This window comes from Lissotriton helveticus, chromosome 1_2 (assembly GCF_964261635.1).
Source record: "Lissotriton helveticus chromosome 1_2, aLisHel1.1, whole genome shotgun sequence".
Lineage (NCBI taxonomy): Eukaryota > Metazoa > Chordata > Amphibia > Caudata > Salamandridae > Lissotriton > Lissotriton helveticus.
Window position 1 is genome coordinate 456,250,652 of NC_136058.1, and position 20,553 is coordinate 456,271,204.

The window sequence follows — 20,553 nt, forward strand, 5'->3', positions numbered from 1 at the left end:
CTTTGGCCAACATAAGTGTGGCAGGGTATGCTCAGACGTGAGTCCCTTGCTCACTTTGCCACTGGATTCAAGCAAGCCGGGCTGAAGACGGCTGGAATGCCAGAAACCGATCCTCGGAAGCTTGTTTCCGGTCCAGGAAAGGCATGGCTTGGCAGTTCGGGCTGGACTGTTCCCATGAGGCACAGGGTCAGACTGATTTGCATGTAGCCATGTCTGAACTAGGGTGGCAGAGTGGGCTAAAGAACGGTGATGGATCAAACCCAGATCTTTTGACTGGGTGTGAGTGTTTGATTGGTTCGGATGCCCCGTCCATCACCACCCCCTTGTGTACCGCTTTGGCCGCCATAAGTGTGGCAGGGTATGCTCAGACCTGAGTCCCTTGCTCACTTTGCCACTGGATTCAAGCAAGCCGGGCTGAAGACGGCTGGAATGCCAGAAACAGGTCCTCAGAAGCTTGTTTCCGGTCCAGGGAAGGCATGGCTTGGCTTGGCAGTTCGGGCTGGACTGTTCCCATGAGGCACAGGGTCAGACTGATTTGCATATAGCCATGTCTGAACTGGGGTGGCAGAGTGGGCTAAAGAACGGTGATGGATCAAACCCAGATCTTTTTGACTGGGTGTGCGTGTTTGATTGGTTTGGATGCTCTGTCCATCACCACCCCATTTTGCACCACTTTGGCCGCCATAAGTGTGGCAGGGTATGCTCAGACGTGAGTCCCTTGCTCACTTTGCCGCTGGATTCAAGCAAGCCGGGCTGTAGACGGCTGGAATGCCAGAAACCGGCCTCGGAAGCTTGTTTCTGGTCCAGGGAAGGCATGGCTTGGCAGTTTGGGCTGGACTGTTCCCATGAGGCACAGGGTCAGACTGATTTGCATATAGCCATTTCTGAACTGGGGTGGCAGAGTGGGCTAAAGAATGGTAATGGATCAAACCCAGATCTTTTGACTGGGTGTGAGTGTTTGATTGGTTCGGATGCTCCGTCCATCACCACCCCCTTTTGTACCGCTTTGGCCGCCATAAGTGTGGCAGGGTATGCTCAGACGTGAGTCTCTTGCTCACTTTGCCACTGGATTCGAGCAAGCCAGGCTAAAGACGGTTGGAATGCCAGAAACCGGTCCTCGGAAGCTTGTTTCCGGTCCAGGGAAGGCATGGCTTGGCAGTTTGGGCTAGACTGTTCCCATGAGGCACAGGGTCAGACTGATTTGCATATAGCCATGTCTGAACTGGGGTGGGTGGCAGAGTGGGCTAAAGAACGGTGATGGATCAAACCCAGATCTTTTGACTGGGTGTGAGTGTTTGATTAGTTTGGATGCTCCGTCCATCACCACCCCCTTTTGTACCGCTTTGGCCAACATAAGTGTGGCAGGGTATGCTCAGACGTGAGTCCCTTGCTCACTTTGCCACTGAATTCAAGCAAGCCGGGCTGAAGACGGCTGGAATGCCAGAAACCGGTCCTCGGAAGCTTGTTTCCGGTCCAGGGAAGGCATGGCTTGGCAGTTCGGGCTGGACTGTTCCCATGAGGCACAGGGTCAGACTGATTTGCATATAGCCATGTCTGAACTGGGGTGGCAGAGTGGGCTAAAGAACGGTGATGGATCAAACCCAGATATTTTGACTGGGTGTGAGTGTTTGATTGGTTTGGATGCTCTGTCCATCACCACCCCCTTTTGTACTGCTTTGGCCGCCATAAGTGTGGCAGGGTATGCTCAGACGTAAGTCCCTTGCTCACTTTGTCACTGGATTCAAGCAAGCCGGGCTGAAGACGGCTGGAATGCCAGAAACCGGTCCTCGGAAGCTTGTTTCCGGTCCAGGAAAGGCATGGCTTGTCAGTTCGGGCTGGACTGTTCCCATGAGGCACAGGGTCAGACTGATTTGCATATAGCCATGTCTGAACTGGGGTGGCAGAGTGGGCTAAAGAACGGTGATGGATCAAACCCAGATCTTTTGACTGGGTGTGAGTGTTTGATTGGTTTGGATGCTCCGTCCATCACCACCCCCTTTTGTACTGCTTTGGCCGCCATAAGTGTGGCAGGGTATGCTCAGACGTAAGTCCCTTGCTCACTTTGCCACTGGATTCAAGCAAGCCGGGCTGAAGACGGCTGGAATGCCAGAAACCGGTCCTCGAAAGCTTGTTTCTGGTCCAGGAAAGGCATGGCTTGGCAGTTCGGGCTGGGCTGTTCCAATGAGGCACAGGGTCAGACTGATTTGCATATAGCCATGTCTGAACTGGGGTGGCAGAGTGGGCTAAAGAATGGTGATGGATCAAACCCAGATCTTTTGACTGGGTGTGAGTGTTTGATTGGTTCGGATGCCCCGTCCATCACCACCCCCTTTTGTACCGCTTTGGCCGCCATAAGTGTGGCAGGGTATGCTCAGACGTGAGTCCCTTGCTCACTTTGCCACTGTATTCAAGCAAGCCGGGCTGAAGACGGCTGGAATGCCTGAAACCGGTCCTCGGAAGCTTGTTTCCGGTCCAGGGAAGGCATGGCTTGGCAGTTCGGGCTGGACTGTTCCCATGAGGCACAGGTTCAGACTGATTTGCATATAGTCATGTCTGAACTAGGGTGGCAGAGTGGGCTAAAGAACGGTGATGGATCAAACCCAGATCTTTTGACTCGGTGTGAGTGTTTGATTGGTTCGGATGCTCCTTCCATCACCACCCCCTTTTGTACCGCTTTGGCCGCCATAAGTGTGGCAGGGTATGCTCAGACCTGAGTCCCTTGCTCACTTTGCCACTGGATTCAAGCAAGCCGGGCTGAAGACGGCTGGAATGCCAGAAACCGATCCTCGGAAGCTTGTTTCCGGTCCAGGAAAGGCATGGCTTGGCAGTTCGGGCTGGACTGTTCCCATGAGGCACAGGGTCAGACTGATTTGCATGTAGCCATGTCTGAACTAGGGTGGCAGAGTGGGCTAAAGAACGGTGATGGATCAAACCCAGATCTTTTGACTGGGTGTGAGTGTTTGATTGGTTCGGATGCCCCGTCCATCACCACCCCCTTGTATACCGCTTTGGCCGCCATAAGTGTGGCAGGGTATGCTCAGACCTGAGTCCCTTGCTCACTTTGCCACTGGATTCAAGCAAGCCGGGCTGAAGACGGCTGGAATGCCAGAAACAGGTCCTCAGAAGCTTGTTTCCGGTCCAGGGAAGGCATGGCTTGGCTTGGCAGTTCGGGCTGGACTGTTCCCATGAGGCACAGGGTCAGACTGATTTGCATATAGCCATGTCTGAACTGGGGTGGCAGAGTGGGCTAAAGAACGGTGATGGATCAAACCCAGATCTTTTTGACTGGGTGTGCGTGTTTGATTGGTTTGGATGCTCTGTCCATCACCACCCCATTTTGCACCACTTTGGCCGCCATAAGTGTGGCAGGGTATGCTCAGACGTGAGTCCCTTGCTCACTTTGCCGCTGGATTCAAGCAAGCCGGGCTGTAGACGGCTGGAATGCCAGAAACCGGCCTCGGAAGCTTGTTTCTGGTCCAGGGAAGGCATGGCTTGGCAGTTTGGGCTGGACTGTTCCCATGAGGCACAGGGTCAGACTGATTTGCATATAGCCATTTCTGAACTGGGGTGGCAGAGTGGGCTAAAGAATGGTAATGGATCAAACCCAGATCTTTTGACTGGGTGTGAGTGTTTGATTGGTTCGGATGCTCCGTCCATCACCACCCCCTTTTGTACCGCTTTGGCCGCCATAAGTGTGGCAGGGTATGCTCAGACGTGAGTCTCTTGCTCACTTTGCCACTGGATTCGAGCAAGCCAGGCTAAAGACGGTTGGAATGCCAGAAACCGGTCCTCGGAAGCTTGTTTCCGGTCCAGGGAAGGCATGGCTTGGCAGTTTGGGCTAGACTGTTCCCATGAGGCACAGGGTCAGACTGATTTGCATATAGCCATGTCTGAACTGGGGTGGGTGGCAGAGTGGGCTAAAGAACGGTGATGGATCAAACCCAGATCTTTTGACTGGGTGTGAGTGTTTGATTAGTTTGGATGTTCCGTCCATCACCAACCCCCTTTTGTACCGCTTTGGCCAACATAAGTGTGGCAGGGTATGCTCAGACGTGAGTCCCTTGCTCACTTTGCCACTGAATTCAAGCAAGCCGGGCTGAAGACGGCTGGAATGCCAGAAACCGGTCCTCGGAAGCTTGTTTCCGGTCCAGGGAAGGCATGGCTTGGCAGTTCGGGCTGGACTGTTCCCATGAGGCACAGGGTCAGACTGATTTGCATATAGCCATGTCTGAACTGGGGTGGCAGAGTGGGCTAAAGAACGGTGATGGATCAAACCCAGATATTTTGACTGGGTGTGAGTGTTTGATTGGTTTGGATGCTCTGTCCATCACCACCCCCTTTTGTACTGCTTTGGCCGCCATAAGTGTGGCAGGGTATGCTCAGACGTAAGTCCCTTGCTCACTTTGTCACTGGATTCAAGCAAGCCGGGCTGAAGACGGCTGGAATGCCAGAAACCGGTCCTCTGAAGCTTGTTTCCGGTCCAGGAAAGGCATGGCTTGTCAGTTCGGGCTGGACTGTTCCCATGAGGCACAGGGTCAGACTGATTTGCATATAGCCATGTCTGAACTGGGGTGGCAGAGTGGGCTAAAGAACGGTGATGGATCAAACCCAGATCTTTTGACTGGGTGTGAGTGTTTGATTGGTTTGGATGCTCCGTCCATCACCACCCCCTTTTGTACTGCTTTGGCCGCCATAAGTGTGGCAGGGTATGCTCAGACGTAAGTCCCTTGCTCACTTTGCCACTGGATTCAAGCAAGCCGGGCTGAAGACGGCTGGAATGCCAGAAACTGGTCCTCGAAAGCTTGTTTCTGGTCCAGGAAAGGCATGGCTTGGCAGTTCGGGCTGGGCTGTTCCAATGAGGCACAGGGTCAGACTGATTTGCATATAGCCATGTCTGAACTGGGGTGGCAGAGTGGGCTAAAGAATGGTGATGGATCAAACCCAGATCTTTTGACTGGGTGTGAGTGTTTGATTGGTTCGGATGCCCCGTCCATCACCACCCCCTTTTGTACCGCTTTGGCCGCCATAAGTGTGGCAGGGTATGCTCAGACGTGAGTCCCTTGCTCACTTTGCCACTGGATTCAAGCAAGCCGGGCTGAAGATGGCTGGAATGCCAGAAACCGGTCCTCGGAAGCTTGTTTCCGGTCCAGGGAAGGCATGGCTTGGCAGTTCGGGCTGGACTGTTCCCATGAGGCACAGGGTCAGACTGATTTGCATATAGTCATGTCTGAACTGGGGTGGCAGAGTGGGCTAAAGAATGGTGATGGATCAAACCCAGATATTTTGACTGGGTGTGAGTGTTTGATTGGTTCGGATGCTCCGTCCATCACCACCCCCTTGTGTACCGCTTTGGCCGCCATAAGTGTGGCAGGGTATGCTCAGACCTGAGTCCCTTGCTCACTTTGCCACTGGATTCAAGCAAGCCGGGCTGAAGACGGCTGGAATGCCAGAAACCGGTCCTCGGAAGCTTGTTTCCGGTCCAGGAAAGGCATGGCTTGTCAGTTCGGGCTGGACTTTTCCCATGAGGCACAGGGTCAGACTGATTTGCATATAGCCATGTCTGCACTGGGGTGGCAGAGTGGGCTAAAGAACGGTGATCGATCAAACCCAGATCTTTTTGACTGGGTGTGCGTGTTTGATTGGTTTGGATGCTCTGTCCATCACCACCCCATTTTGCACCACTTTGGCCGCCATAAGTGTGGCAGGGTATGCTCAGACGTGAGTCCCTTGCTCACTTTGCCGCTGGATTCAAGCAAGCCGGGCTGAAGACGGCTGGAATGCCAGAAACCGGTCCTCGGAAGCTTGTTTCTGGTCCAGGGAAGGCATGGCTTGGCAGTTCGGGCTGGACTGTTCCCATGAGGCACAGGGTCAGACTGATTTGCATATAGCCATTTCTGAACTGGGGTGGCAGAGTGGGCTAAAGAACGGTGATGTATCAAACCCAGATCTTTTGACTGGGTGTGAGTGTTTGATTGGTTCGGATGCCCCGTCCATCACCACCCCCTTTTGTACCGCTTTGGCCGCCATAAGTGTGTCAGGGTATGCTCAGACGTGAGTCCCTTGCTCACTTTGCCACTGGATTCAAGCAAGCCGGGCTGAAGATGGCTGGAATGCCAGAAACCGGTCCTCGGAAGCTTGTTTCCGATCCAGGGAAGGCATGGCTTGGCAGTTTGGGCTGGACTGTTCCCATGAGGCACAGGGTCAGACTGATTTGCATATAGTCATGTCTGAACTAGGATGGCAGAGTGGGCTAAAGAATGGTGATGGATCAAACCCAGATCTTTTGACTCGGTGTGAGTGTTTGATTGGTTCGGATGCTCCGTCCATCACCACCCCCTTGTGTACCGCTTTGGCCGCCATAAGTGTGGCAGGGTATGCTCAGACCTGAGTCCCTTGCTCACTTTGCCACTGGATTCAAGCAAGCCGGGCTGAAGACGGCTGGAATGCCAGAAACCGGTCCTCGGAAGCTTGTTTCCGGTCCAGGGAAGGCATGGCTTGGCAGTTCGGGCTGGACTTTTCCCATGAGGCACAGGGTCAGACTGATTTGCATATAGCCATGTCTGCACTGGGGTGGCAGAGTGGGCTAAAGAACGGTGATCGATCAAACCCAGATCTTTTTGACTGGGTGTGCGTGTTTGATTGGTTTGGATGCTCTGTCCATCACCACCCCATTTTGCACCACTTTGGCCGCCATAAGTGTGGCAGGGTATGCTCAGACGTGAGTCCCTTGCTCACTTTGCCGCTGGATTCAAGCAAGCCGGGCTGTAGACGGCTGGAATGCCAGAAACCGGTCCTCGGAAGCTTGTTTCTGGTCCAGGGAAGGCATGGCTTGGCAGTTCGGGCTGGACTGTTCCCATGAGGCACAGGGTCGGACTGATTTGCATATAGCCATTTCTGAACTGGGGTGGCAGAGTGGGCTAAAGAACGGTGATGTATCAAACCCAGATCTTTTGACTGGGTGTGAGTGTTTGATTGGTTCGGATGCTCCGTCCATCACCACCCCCTTTTGTACCGCTTTGGCCGCCATAAGTGTGGCAGGGTATGCTCAGACGTGAGTCTCTTGCTCACTTTGCCACTGGATTCGAGCAAGCCGGGCTAAAGACGGTTGGAATGCCAGAAACCGGTCCTCGGAAGCTTGTTTCCGATCCAGGGAAGGCATGGCTTGGCAGTTTGGGCTGGACTGTTCCCATGAGGCACAGGGTCAGACTGATTTGCATATAGCCATGTCTGAACTGGGATGGCAGAGTGGGCTAACGAACGGTGATGGATCAAACCCAGATCTTTTGACTGGGTGTGAGTGTTTGATTGTTTCGAATGCTCCGTCTATCACCACCCCCTTTTGTACCGCTTTGGCCGCCATAAGTGTGGCAGGGTATTCTCAGACGTGAGTCCCTTGCTCACTGTGCCACTGGATTCAAGCAAGCCGGGCTGAAGACGGCTGGAATGCCAGAAACCGGCCCTTGACGCTTGTTTCCGGTCCGGGGAAGGCATGGCTTGGCAGTTCGGACTGGACTGTTCCCATGAGGCACAGGGTCAGACTGATTTGCATATAGCCATGTCTGAACTGGGGTGGGTGGCAGAGTGGGCTAAAGAACGGTGATGGATCAAACCCAGATCTTTTGACTGGGTGTGAGTGTTTGATTAGTTTGGATGCTCCGTCCATCACCACCCCCTTTTGTACCGCTTTGGCCAACATAAGTGTGGCAGGGTATGCTCAGACGTGAGTCCCTTGCTCACTTTGTCACTGAATTCAAGCAAGCCGGGCTGAAGACGGCTGGAATGCCAGAAACCGGTCCTCGGAAGCTTGTTTCCGGTCCAGGGAAGGCATGGCTTGGCAGTTCGGGCTGGACTGTTCCCATGAGGCACATGGTCAGACTGATTTGCATATAGCCATGTATGAACTGGGGTGGCAGAGTGGGCTAAAGAACGGTGATGGCTCAAACTCAGATATTTTGACTGGGTGTGAGTGTTTGATTGGTTTGGATGCTCCGTCCATCACCACCCCCTTTTGTACTGCTTTGGCCGCCATAAGTGTGGCAGGGTATGCTCAGACGTAAGTCCCTTGCTCACTTTGTCACTGGATTCAAGCAAGCCGGGCTGAAGACTGCTGGAATGCCAGAAACCGGTCCTCGGAAGCTTGTTTCCAGTCCAGGAAAGGCATGGCTTGTCAGTTTGGGCTGGACTGTTCCCATGAGGCACAGGGTCAGACTGATTTGCATATAGCCATGTCTGAACTGGGGTGGCAGAGTGGGCTAAAGAACGGTGATGGATCAAACCCAGATCTTTTGACTGGGTGTGAGTGTTTGATTGGTTTGGATGCTCCGTCCATCACCACCCCCTTTTGTACTGCTTTGGCCGCCATAAGTGTGTCAGGGTATGCTCAGACGTAAGTCCCTTGCTCACTTTGCCACTGGATTCAAGCAAGCCGGGCTGAAGACGGCTGGAATGCCAGAAACCGGTCCTCGGAAGCTTGTTTCCGGTCCAGGAAAGGCATGGCTTGTCAGTTCGGGCTGGACTGTTCCCATGAGGCACAGGGTCAGACTGATTTGCATATAGCCATGTCTGAACTGGGGTGGCAGAGTGGGCTAAAGAACGGTGATGGATCAAACCCAGATCTTTTGACTGGGTGTGAGTGTTTGATTGGTTCGGATGCTCCGTCCATCATCACCCCCTGGAGTAAAACTGGCTGCACTTAAAGGAAATTATCCTGCAGATGGGAGAAAAAAATGTCCTTTTGAATTGAATAATCTGCATACTCTGGCCTTTTTGTCACATCTAAATGATGTCTTTTACATCTTGTGTAAGCTGTCCACACGCCAGCTATCTGGAATGCAGTCACACATCTACAAGTGTAAAGAATATCATAACTGGCAGAACAGAAAATAATCACTCCTAAGAAAGGTTGAGAAGGATCATTGAACTCACAGATTTTGCTCGGGAACCCTCGCCTACTACTGCAGCATGAAACTTCCATCGATCAATCCACCTGTTCATAGCCTGAGCACAGTATGTTAACAATCCATCCTCAGACGGCTTTTGTCTTAAACACATGCTTTTCACAATAAGTAAGCATGGGCGTAAAATCCGCTCCGCTCGCGGATTTTTCGGATTTTCGGCAAATCCGCAATCCGCGAACGCTCGCGAATTTGTCGAAAATCCGTGAATCCGCTCGCGGCGGATTTTTTGCTTGGTTGCGGCGCGCGGCGTGGTGCACGGCGTTCACTTTCCGTCATTTTAGCGTTTGCCGAGTTGTTTTTCTTTGCGAGTGACGCGCCATTTTAGATCTTGCTGCGTGTTCCCGCGGGAGTTTGTCGCCCGCGAATACGTACTCGCGGCTTGCCACCTTGCACAGCACACCTCGCGAGAGTTCGCAATTGCGAACATGTAGTTGCGGCGGAAAGGAACAATCTCGCACTTGCGAAATAGAGATTTTGCAATTTCGCACAAGAAAATCACCAGCAAACAGGATAAACCTTCAGAAAATTATGATTTTTATCAGAATCACTCCTCAGGTTGACATTTGCATGGCCTTTTTTTTTGCAAGGAGTCCATTTTGGGGGGGGGGGGGAGGAAGGAAGTGCCCCACAGTCTCCAACTTCCTGTTCCTGTCCAGCAGGCTCCTCCCAGTGCTTTGTCCATCTCCTGGTCACTTTCATTTGGATCTGGAGCTGGAAGGATTACTTTTTGTGGGTGCTGCTGGATATTTGGATTTGAGGCCTTTTTGACTGTCTTTGGATCACTTTTGGATTAGAAATCAACTTTCACAAGTAAGTTTGTTTGGGGCATTACAGTTGCTGCAAGTACAATTTTGGAACTTTTTCAGAAAATTAAATAAATTATATTGTGGGTAGCCACAGTATCCAGTAGGACCAGGGTTGGTTATGGGTGCATGATACAACTGTTTTGTTGAATTTAAACACCATTGAGGCCATGGATGGGCTGGGATTGTGCAGATTTTATTGTTTTTTGTCGTTTTTTTGGGCCTGCTGGTGTGGCCCTTTGCCCAGGGGTGGTGAGTGTTGCATGGGCCTAGTCTTTCTGTGGGGTGTCTTCTTGAATTTAAACATAATTGAGGCCATGGATGGGCTGGGATTGTGCTTATTTTATTGTTTTTTGTCGTTTTTGGGGGGCTGCTGGTGTGGCCTTTTGCTTGCCCAGGGGTGGTGGTGGTGCATGGACTGAGTGTGCCTGTGGTGTTGTCTCACTCTCTTTGATGTAAACATCATGGATGGCATTGGATTGTGGTGATTTCTGGCTGTTTTTCTGTTTTTTGGGGGTGTACTGTTGATGTGGTCTGGCCATGTGGGTGGTGGTGGTGGCCATCTTGAGTGCTGGCTGGTACAGGCAACATGTGCTTGGGGTGTAAGGGGGCCATTTTGAGGAGAGGCAGTGTCTGAGGCCTGCACTTATTTTGCCTACTTTTCATCCCTTATGCCCAGGGGTAGTGAGTGTTGCATGGGCCTAGTGTTTCTGAGGGGTGTCTTCTTGAATTTAAACACCATTGAGGCCATGGATGGGCTGGGATTGTGCAGATTTTATTGTTTTTTGTCGTTTTTTTGGGCCTGCTGGTGTGGCCCTTTGCCCAGGGGTGGTGAGTGTTGCATGGGCCTAGTCTTTCTGTGGGGTGTCTTCTTGAATTTAAACACCATTGAGGCCATGGATGGGCTGGGATTGTGCAGATTTTATTGTTTTTTGTCGTTTTTTTGGGCCTGCTGGTGTGGCCCTTTGCCCAGGGGTGGTGAGTGTTGCATGGGCCTAGTCTTTCTGTGGGGTGTCTTCTTGAATTTAAACATAATTGAGGCCATGGATGGGCTGGGATTGTGCTTATTTTATTGTTTTTTGTCGTTTTTGGGGGGCTGCTGGTGTGGCCTTTTGCTTGCCCAGGGGTGGTGGTGGTGCATGGACTGAGTGTGCCTGTGGTGTTGTCTCACTCTCTTTGATGTAAACATCATGGATGGCATTGGATTGTGGTGATTTCTGGCTGTTTTTCTGTTTTTTGGGGGTGTACTGTTGATGTGGACTGGCCATGTGGGTGGTGGTGGTGGCCATCTTGAGTGCTGGCTGGTACAGGCAACATGTGCTTGGGGTGTAAGGGGGCCATTTTGAGGAGAGGCAGTGTCTGAGGCCTGCACTTATTTTGCCTACTTTTCATCCCTTATGCCCAGGGGTAGTGAGTGTTGCATGGGCCTAGTGTTTCTGAGGGGTGTCTTCTTGAATTTAAACACCATTGAGGCCATGGATGGGCTGGGATTGTGCAGATTTTATTGTTTTTTGTCGTTTTTTTGGGCCTGCTGGTGTGGCCCTTTGCCCAGGGGTGGTGAGTGTTGCATGGGCCTAGTCTTTCTGTGGGGTGTCTTCTTGAATTTAAACACCATTGAGGCCATGGATGGGCTGGGATTGTGCAGATTTTATTGTTTTTTGTCGTTTTTTTGGGCCTGCTGGTGTGGCCCTTTGCCCAGGGGTGGTGAGTGTTGCATGGGCCTAGTCTTTCTGTGGGGTGTCTTCTTGAATTTAAACACCATTGAGGCCATGGATGGGCTGGGATTGTGCAGATTTTATTGTTTTTTGTCGTTTTTTTGGGCCTGCTGGTGTGGCCCTTTGCCCAGGGGTGGTGAGTGTTGCATGGGCCTAGTCTTTCTGTGGGGTGTCTTCTTGAATTTAAACATAATTGAGGCCATGGATGGGCTGGGATTGTGCTTATTTTATTGTTTTTTGTCGTTTTTGGGGGGCTGCTGGTGTGGCCTTTTGCTTGCCCAGGGGTGGTGGTGGTGCATGGACTGAGTGTGCCTGTGGTGTTGTCTCACTCTTTTTGATGTAAACATCATGGATGGCATTGGATTGTGGTGATTTCTGGCAGTTTTTCTGTTTTTTGGGGGTGTACTGTTGATGTGGACTGGCCATGTGGGTGGTGGTGGTGGCCATCTTGAGTGCTGGCTGGTACAGGCAACATGTGCTTGGGGTGTAAGGGGGCCATTTTGAGGAGAGGCAGTGTCTGAGGCCTGCACTTATTTTGCCTACTTTTCATCCCTTATGCCCAGGGGTAGTGAGTGTTGCATGGGCCTAGTGTTTCTGAGGGGTGTCTTCTTGAATTTAAACACCATTGAGGTCATGGATGGACTGGGAATGTGCAGATTTTATTGGTTTTTGTCGTTTTTTTGGGCCTGCTGGTGTGGCCCTTTGCCCAGGGGTGGTGAGTGTTGCATGGGCCTAGTCTTTCTGTGGGGTGTCTTCTTGAATTTAAACACCATTGAGGCCATGGATGGGCTGGGATTGTGCAGATTTTATTGTTTTTTGTCGTTTTTTTGGGCCTGCTGGTGTGGCCCTTTGCCCAGGGGTGGTGAGTGTTGCACGGGCCTAGTCTTTCTGTGGGGTGTCTTCTTGAATTTAAACATAATTGAGGCCATGGATGGGCTGGGATTGTGCTTATTTTATTGTTTTTTGTCGTTTTTGGGGGGCTGCTGGTGTGGCCTTTTGCTTGCCCAGGGGTGGTGGTGGTGCATGGACTGAGTGTGCCTGTGGTGTTGTCTCACTCTCTTTGATGTAAACATCATGGATGGCATTGGATTGTGGTGATTTCTGGCTGTTTTTCTGTTTTTTGGGGGTGTACTGTTGATGTGGACTGGCCATGTGGGTGGTGGTGGTGGCCATCTTGAGTGCTGGCTGGTACAGGCAACATGTGCTTGGGGTGTAAGGGGGCCATTTTGAGGAGAGGCAGTGTCTGAGGCCTGCACTTATTTTGCCTACTTTTCATCCCTTATGCCCAGGGGTAGTGAGTGTTGCATACTTGCATGTCCCTAGTCTTTCTGTGGGGTGTCTTCAATGTAAACATCATGGATGGCATGGGATTGTGCTCATTTTTCTGTGTTTTGTCGATTTTTTGGGGTGTATAACTGAACTGATGTTCCTCTGTCTTCCATTGCTTTTAGGTGCACAAGAAGACTCAATAGAACCACCAGTGCCAGGAAGAAGTCCTGCAGCGGTGTGTGCAGCATAACGTCACGCGACGTCACGTCTGGACACAGAACCCTCTGCAACTCGTGCAACTGCTGCCTGCTGACCTGCTCTGAAGAAGATGGCCCCAAAAAAAGTAACCCGTAGCTCCTCTAGCAAGAAAGGTGCCAGTAAGGAGCAGAAGAAGCAAGTTACCAAGGACACTGGTGTGCCGCCCGCCCCTTTTTTTGTGAGTAAAAAAAAAAGTATGCCTGCAGCAGCTGCAGCGGGATCTGCTGGGGACCAAGCTGGCAGCAGCACCCCCGCTCCATTGGGCTCAGTGCCACCACCACCACCACGCCAACTTAAGTCCAAGCCCTTGAGTGCTGCAGAGGCAGCCAGTATACTTCTTCAATCACCATCGACCAGTGATGTTGGCTCATCGCAAGAAAGCAGCAGCAATGTCCCTCAATCAACACAGGTTGTTGTAGCTCATCTGACGAGTGTTGAACAACCACAGCGGCAACAACAATCACATGTGCAAGTACAAGCCCAAGTACATGTGGAAGGAGAGGCAGCGCAAGGAGATGCGCATGCAGAGGTGCATGGAGGGTCACAACAAGTGCCCACAATAGTTGTTCCTCCCGAAGTAGGGGCACATCAGGAAATCGACAATCAAGGCGAGGTATCATTTGAGGAAGCCACTCCTCCTGATGATCCTTCATTGTCTTCCACAACCCTAGCAAGGAAGAGATCAAGGGTGGTGTCTACATCCTCTTCAAGCACACCTCCTTCTGATGATACGGATCAAACTTGGGAACCAGCACCACAGCCGTCTGAGAGTGAGGCACACCATGATCCAACAAAGGTACTTAAGCGTAAAAGGAAGCTCGTCCAAAGTCTCGGACTTATGGAGTGTGATGAGGCTCAACAAGAAGTGGCGGATACTGCTGCTGATGAAGACTCTGCCAACGACGACCCAGTCATCATAAAGGTCACTGCAGCCCCAGCGGGCATGCAGCAAACAGACATTTTGACCCTAGCCCGAAGAGCTGCTGCGCGTGATGATGATGATGATGATGTTGTCGATGAGGAGGCAGTGGAAACACCACAATCATTGGAGTTAAGTAGTACACCAACTCGTCCCGCTTCCATATTTCTTTCTGGCAAGAAGAGACCTGCGTCAACCTCGACCTTAATTAGTGGCGGTGAAAGTGGAAAACGTACAAAAGTTGGCCAATCCAGATCCTCCACTTCATCTGGCATTAGCTTCATGACCACCACCACCACCAGTATCGCCGCCTCCTCCAGGTCCCACAGACACTTCAAGTCCCCAGTTTGGGACTTCTTTACTGTTTGTCCCAAAAATCCAAGGTTTGCCATTTGTACCCTTTGTAAGCTTGCAGTTAGTCGTGGTAAGCCAGGTAGCAACTATGGTACCGGCGGCCAGAGTGGTCATCTTGACAGAAAGCACGGTGTCCAATGGTTTGCGCACCTAGCTGCGATCAAGAAAGGCCAAAATCAAGGAAACGTTGATGTTTCATCTGATGTTGACGAGCAGGAAGAAGACGTGTCAAACACTTCCCTTACACCCAGTACCCCTCTCAGCAGCACACCCAATGTGAGGCACACTAAGAGTGTTGGAGCGAGTGAGACACCAACGCACAAAAGTTCACCAGCGAGCAAAATTGGGTCAACGAAGTCATTATCAGCCCGTAAATGCTTGGTCCAGGCCAACATTAGAACAATGCTTACTTCAGACGTGCCATATGAACGCAACCACCCACTGACGCGTCTGTATAACACTAAGCTGGCTAAAATGCTAGCTGTGGACCTTCTACCTTTTTCTTTTGTAGAAGCGGTAGGTTTTCTTGAATTAGTTGCAACGCTCTGCCCTAAATGGAAGGTTCCGAGCCGGTTCTATTTTGCCAGAGTTGCGGTTCCAGCACTACATGAAGATGTGCTGCAGGCGATTGGGGCAGCTTTGCAGAAGAGTGCTGTTCACACAATACATCTGACAACAGACATGTGGACCAGTGGCCCAGGCGATGATTACATGTGCATCACTGCACACTGGGTCTCTTTTTCAGGTGTTATAGCAAAGCTAAACGCAGGTGTTGACCCGGACCAAGTTTTCAAAGCTGCTCGGAAACATGCAACACTAGCCATGTTTGCCTTGGAGAAAAGTCACACAGCAGAAAACCTTTTGGAAGAGTTTGACAAAAAGGTGTTGTCAATGCTATCCCCCCTAAAACGCAAGATTGGTTATGTTTCCACGGATAATGGCGCCAATGTAGTTAAGGCCATGTCACAGGGTCACCATGTTAGAGTGCCGTGTTTGGCGCACTGTATCAACCTGGTAGTTCAAAAATTCTTGAGTGATAAAGAGAGTCCAGCGTTCGAGGTAATGGCCACCTGCCGCAAAATGTGCAACCATTTCAGCCATTCTTTTAAGGCCCGGAAGCATCTGCGGAGACTGCTACTTCAACGTGGAATGCCAGTGAAAGCACTCATCCAGGAGGTGGCAACACGTTGGAACTCAACCTTCTACATGCTTGAGCGTCTGCATGAGCAGTATACGGTACTCGATCACTATTTCTTGACAGAGGCTACATCTCAGAAGGAGGACCTGCGGATGAGTAAGGCGCAATGGGGTATACACCCGTTACGACGCAACTTTTACTCCGCACTACCATTACAACGCGGGCATTACAACGCATGGCATTACAACGCATTGCGCTGGGGGGCGCTCTAGGATAAGAGGTAAGTTTAATTTACTATCCAACACCTTCCCTAGGGTCCACGGGGACTGGAGTTAGAATAGTAAATTATACTTACCACTATCCAGCACCCCAAAGCGCTATGCGTTGTAACGGTATTCGTTGTAAATACCGCGTTGTAATGGTACGCGGAGTAAAAGTATGCGTTGTAACGTCATACATCCGCGCAATGGGCCATAGTTAAAAGCCTGACAGACATGCTTCGTCCTTTTGAGTTCTTCACGCGTGCAGTCAGCCAGGAGGACTGTAATTTGGGAAAAGCTATCCCATTGTTGTGCATACTGGAGCACCAACTGATGGCGGTTTCTTCTGAGTTTGAAAAAGATGAAAAAAAAAAAAACCATTTCATTTTGTCTGAGAAATTATTACATCGCCTACGTGGTGATGAACGTCTTAAAAACATCAACTCAGATCAGCATTACATTTGTGCTACTATTCTGGATCCACGCTACAAAAAGGCGCTGGCAGACAACGCATTCTTTCCTTTCGCTGATGCAGATGTTCAAAAGTACAAACATTGGTTAGCCTGGTCAGCCAAGAGGTTTGAAAAAGAACGGCAGGTTATTGAAGGAGAAGCCAGTACATCAGCATCAGCATCAGCAGGCCATCCGCAGTCACAAGAATCCACTTCTGCACCTGTGGCTGGGGCACAAGTGACCTCTCAGCCGTTAAAGACACCGGCAACTGGATCATCTGCACCACACACAATGACAACACTAACAGTGGCTGGGGAGGAGGATTGGCTAAGTTTGATGGGGTATGGTTCTCTAAAAAATGTCACAGGCACAGCAAAAAGTAAGCAAAGTGGAGGAACAGTTGATGACCTTGAGTCGATGGTGCAGGACTATCTGAATGACTCAACAGTGGTCTTTCTTAATGAGGAGCCATTGCAGTATTGGCATGGCAAAAAACAATTGTGGCCACAGCTCTACAACCTGGCTATAAACTATTTGTCTTGCCCACTCGCAAGTGTGTCTTCTGAACGTGTTTTCAGTGCTGCTGGTGGCATTGTAACTGCCAAACGGAGCCGCCTATCGCCCAAAAATGTGGAGCGGCTGACAATGATCAAGATGAATCAGCACCTCATACCACCAGATTACAAAGTGCGAGAAAGCACGCCACATGAAGACGATGAGGACAGCAACGTAGATGAGGGGATTTTTTCTCTGTTCGGTGCCACTGACCTCATCCAGCCTGAATTCGCAGAGTATGATGACGAAATCTTGTTCTTATTCCCTGACACCGAGCCCTGAAAATGAGACAATCAATCAAGAACTTTCTTTTTCGTCCTTATTCACTTTTATTCCTGTGTGCTTTGTGTCTCTCTTTCTTTGTTTTGCACAGTTAATTTAATTCAAACTTTAATCACCTAATCCCAAAAACAAGACCATCATCAGAACTGTCTTCACTTGTTTGCTTATTGATTTGAAGGTGCCGCAGTCTACATTCCTCAGGTTCACAAGTTCTGAAGAACATGCTCCTCTATCCTCCTCCTCCAGACTGCGATTTCCCTCCAAGCAGAGTGCTGGATTACGCACAATGAAGAAAGACTCAGCACTTGTGGGGGTGTTGTACTTCTTTGCGGGTGAGTTGACGGTTTTGGGCCCATTGCTGTGAAGCTCTAATAATGGACAAAAGTGTTTTGGACCAAATATCAGGTGGAAATTTCTTGCCGTTTTTGCTGACTTGCTTGCCTTTGAGGTGCTCTTTGGCGGGGTTCCGGGGGTTTGTGTGTAATTTTTGGTGTCTGTCGAAGCACTGCTGCGACAGTCTAATCTTGATTGCATTTGCTTTTCAGGAAATCCGTGGTGGAAAACAGGAGTTATGATGATTGATGATGACCTAGCTGCACAGCGCGTTACTTTGGACCGAAGGCCGAGAGATATTGTAAGTATGAGATTTAGCTTTTTCGCTGTTTGGGGGTGTTGTCGGGTGTTTTTTTGCGGGTGGGTTGGCGCCGGCGGGTCTTGCCTGGGGCATTCCTGGGAAGGTCTAATACCGGATACAAGTGTTTTGGACAAAATCCATAAGGAACAGCCTTTTTTTTGCCATTTCTTCAGACATCTTGCTCAATGTAGCCTTTTGGGGGGCTTCCTGCTGTTCGTGGGTGGGTTGCGGCCGGGGTCTCTGTCGAAGCACTGCTGCGACAGTCTAATCTTGATTGCATTTGCTTTTCAGGAAATCCGTGGTGGAAAACAGGAGTTATGATGATTGATGATGATGACGACCTAGCTGCACAGCGCCGCGTTTGGACCGAAGGCCGAGAGACATTGTAAGTATGAGATTTAGCTTTTTCGCTGTTTGGTGGTGTTGTGTCGCGTGTTTTTTTGCGGGTGGGTTGGCGCCGGCGGGTCTTGCCTGGGGCATTCCTGGGAAGGTCTAATACCGGATACAAGTGTTTTGGACAAAATCCATAAGGAACAGCCTTTTTTTTGCCATTTCTTCAGACATCTTGCTCAATGTAGCGTTTTGGGGGGCTTCCTGCTGTTCGTGGGTGGGTTGCGGCCGGGGTCTCTGTCGAAGCACTGCTGCGACAGTCTAATCTTGATTGCATTTGCTTTTCAGGAAATCCGTGGTGGAAAACAGGAGTTATGATGATTGATGATGATGATGACGACCTAGCTGCACAGCGCCGCGTTTGGACCGAAGGCCGAGAGACATTGTAAGTATGAGATTTAGCTTTTTCGCTGTTTGGTGGTGTTGTGTCGGGTGTTTTTTTGCGGGTGGGTTGGCGGGTCTTGCCTGGGGCATTCCTGGGAAGGTCTAATACCGGCTAGAAGTTAGTTGGACAAAATCCATAAGGAAACACCAGTTTTGGCACTTTTTGTAAGTTAGGGTTCGTTAGGGTTAGCCCTAGCAGCAGGATTGCATGTGTTTAGGGGGGTTCTATTGCAACGCGGTTCTGTTGTTGTAGAGCACTGTTGGAGCGATGCTGGCTATGGATACTTTTGCTTGCAGGCAAGTGGTTTGAATACAATCCACGGTCTGTATTTGGGTCTACTGTTACTTTCAAAGTACGTTTTGTAACCATTTTTCTGCTAGGCATCGTTTTTGGAGATATGATTGGGTTCTTCTACATTTTTGCGACTGGCTTTAGTAAGGGTCTTGGTGGGAGCATTGCTGGGAAGGTCAAATTTTGTTCTAAAACACAGTAGTACACCCACCTTGAGGGGAAAGATCCGCTATAATATTTTGGCCATACTTATTGATCCTTAAAAAGGTGACTCAGACAGAGCACGCAATTTCAAAAATATTGTACTGTCTATTAGGGAAATCAAAGTGTGACTTTTTGAACCACACAGCGTACATACCTTTTATTTATTTATCAGTGGTATTGTAATAGCACTTCCTGTTTTCCGTTCAATAATTACAGGCCGGGTTTCAGTCAACATCCGCCAGGCAGGCAGTGGACAGGGTGTCTCTTCTGTCAGTGGTCACCACCACATTGATGGACGAAGCGTCAGCTGGAATGGAGGAGTGCCGCCAATAAGAGGAATTGTTTGCTGCATGCAACTTACTTACCAATTTCAACAGGACAACTCCAACAACATACGCAATACAGATACAGTATCCATTGTTGTCTTTTATTCTATGAGTGTGACTGCATGTGCTTACCTTTACTTTGTAACCAAAGATTGTCTGTAAACTCTGTATCTTCAATTATTGTTTGTCCATGCTCTGCTTTTTTTTTCTTCTCTCAACAAAACCTACCCAAAAAGAAACCCCCATTCCCATCCATTTTACAAACCCTAACCCTCTTCCCCCGGGCTGTGTTGTTTTGCTTGATGTCTGACTAAATTGACATCAATAATTCTACACACTTGCTGGGGAGGATAAGGTGATAGCAGCAACAGGCTGGTGAAGGAATACGAGGATATCTTCTAGACTTACTCAGCTTCAGTACTATATCTTCTAGTAGTAGTAGCCAATGTCAAATAAATTCAACGCAAGTACTAGTTATACTTGCAATACTTTACCATTTGTTAGGCTACATTATGGCACTGTTCTAGTGTACTGTCACCTGCTATTTTCTCGATCGTACCGTAACCGTTGTAATGCTACAGTAAGGAGTACAAACAAGGTTTCGTTTTCTTTTTTTCCATAGGCATGCAACTGCCACTGTGTCACACCACTAGTAACACCGCAATGAGGAAATGTCACCCGCCCAGGAATGACAACGTTAATCCCCATTTCACCTGGAGCCAGCCCTGGGCCTAGCCCTAATTTCTAACACAAATTACAGGTAAGATAAGCGTTTGGTGGGAGGTAGTATAATGGAGTATTATTTCGGAGTAGACAAGAGTTTGACGGTTGTACTACTAAAGTCCTACGACTGTTCAGGAAAACAAAGTTACTGTTACACCCCCGCCCCCCACCCACCAGACTGAAAAGCAGTAAAAAACAGGTATGGTCAGATAAAGTAGTTGAAAAATATATTTATTTATCCCTAACAAAATAATCTCCCTCACCCACCCTAACCCCAACGATTGTCTCTGAAACGTCCCAAAACGATCCCAACTCCCAAATCCCACCCCCCAAAAGTCTATAAAAAAAGGGCAAGGGACACTCCACTACTGGAGGGTGCTGGTGCTGGTGCATGATGCGGCATGGGCATCATACTCCTTGCGGAGGGTGGCAAGCTCGGAGCGGAGGCCCTTAACCAAGGTCTTATACCTCAGGACCTCCTGCTCCAGGTTGGACATGCGGACTCGTAGGCGGTGTTGGCGTTCCTTGCAGCTCCTGTGGGGGGCAGCTGGTGTTTCGGGTGCTTGGCGGTGGCGGTCGGCTTTCTTAGCCCGGCTCGGTCCCGCTGGTTTAGTCACGGAGGAGGATGCAGTGGTCA

At 50.1% G+C, this 20,553-nt stretch overlaps 1 protein-coding gene and 1 long non-coding RNA gene across 6 annotated transcripts in view; both read left to right on the forward strand.

Annotated features, from left to right (window-relative positions):
* LOC144807723 (uncharacterized) overlaps nt 1-20,553 on the forward strand; it is a 1,505,442-nt gene that overhangs the window by 755,272 nt on the left and 729,617 nt on the right. The gene's annotated exons all lie outside the window — the stretch shown is intronic.
* LOC144808028 (uncharacterized) lies at nt 17,509-18,376 on the forward strand. The gene is made up of 3 exons (XR_013606578.1): nt 17,509-17,597; nt 17,889-17,982; nt 18,276-18,376. It is a non-coding gene; the product is annotated as an uncharacterized LOC144808028 (long non-coding RNA).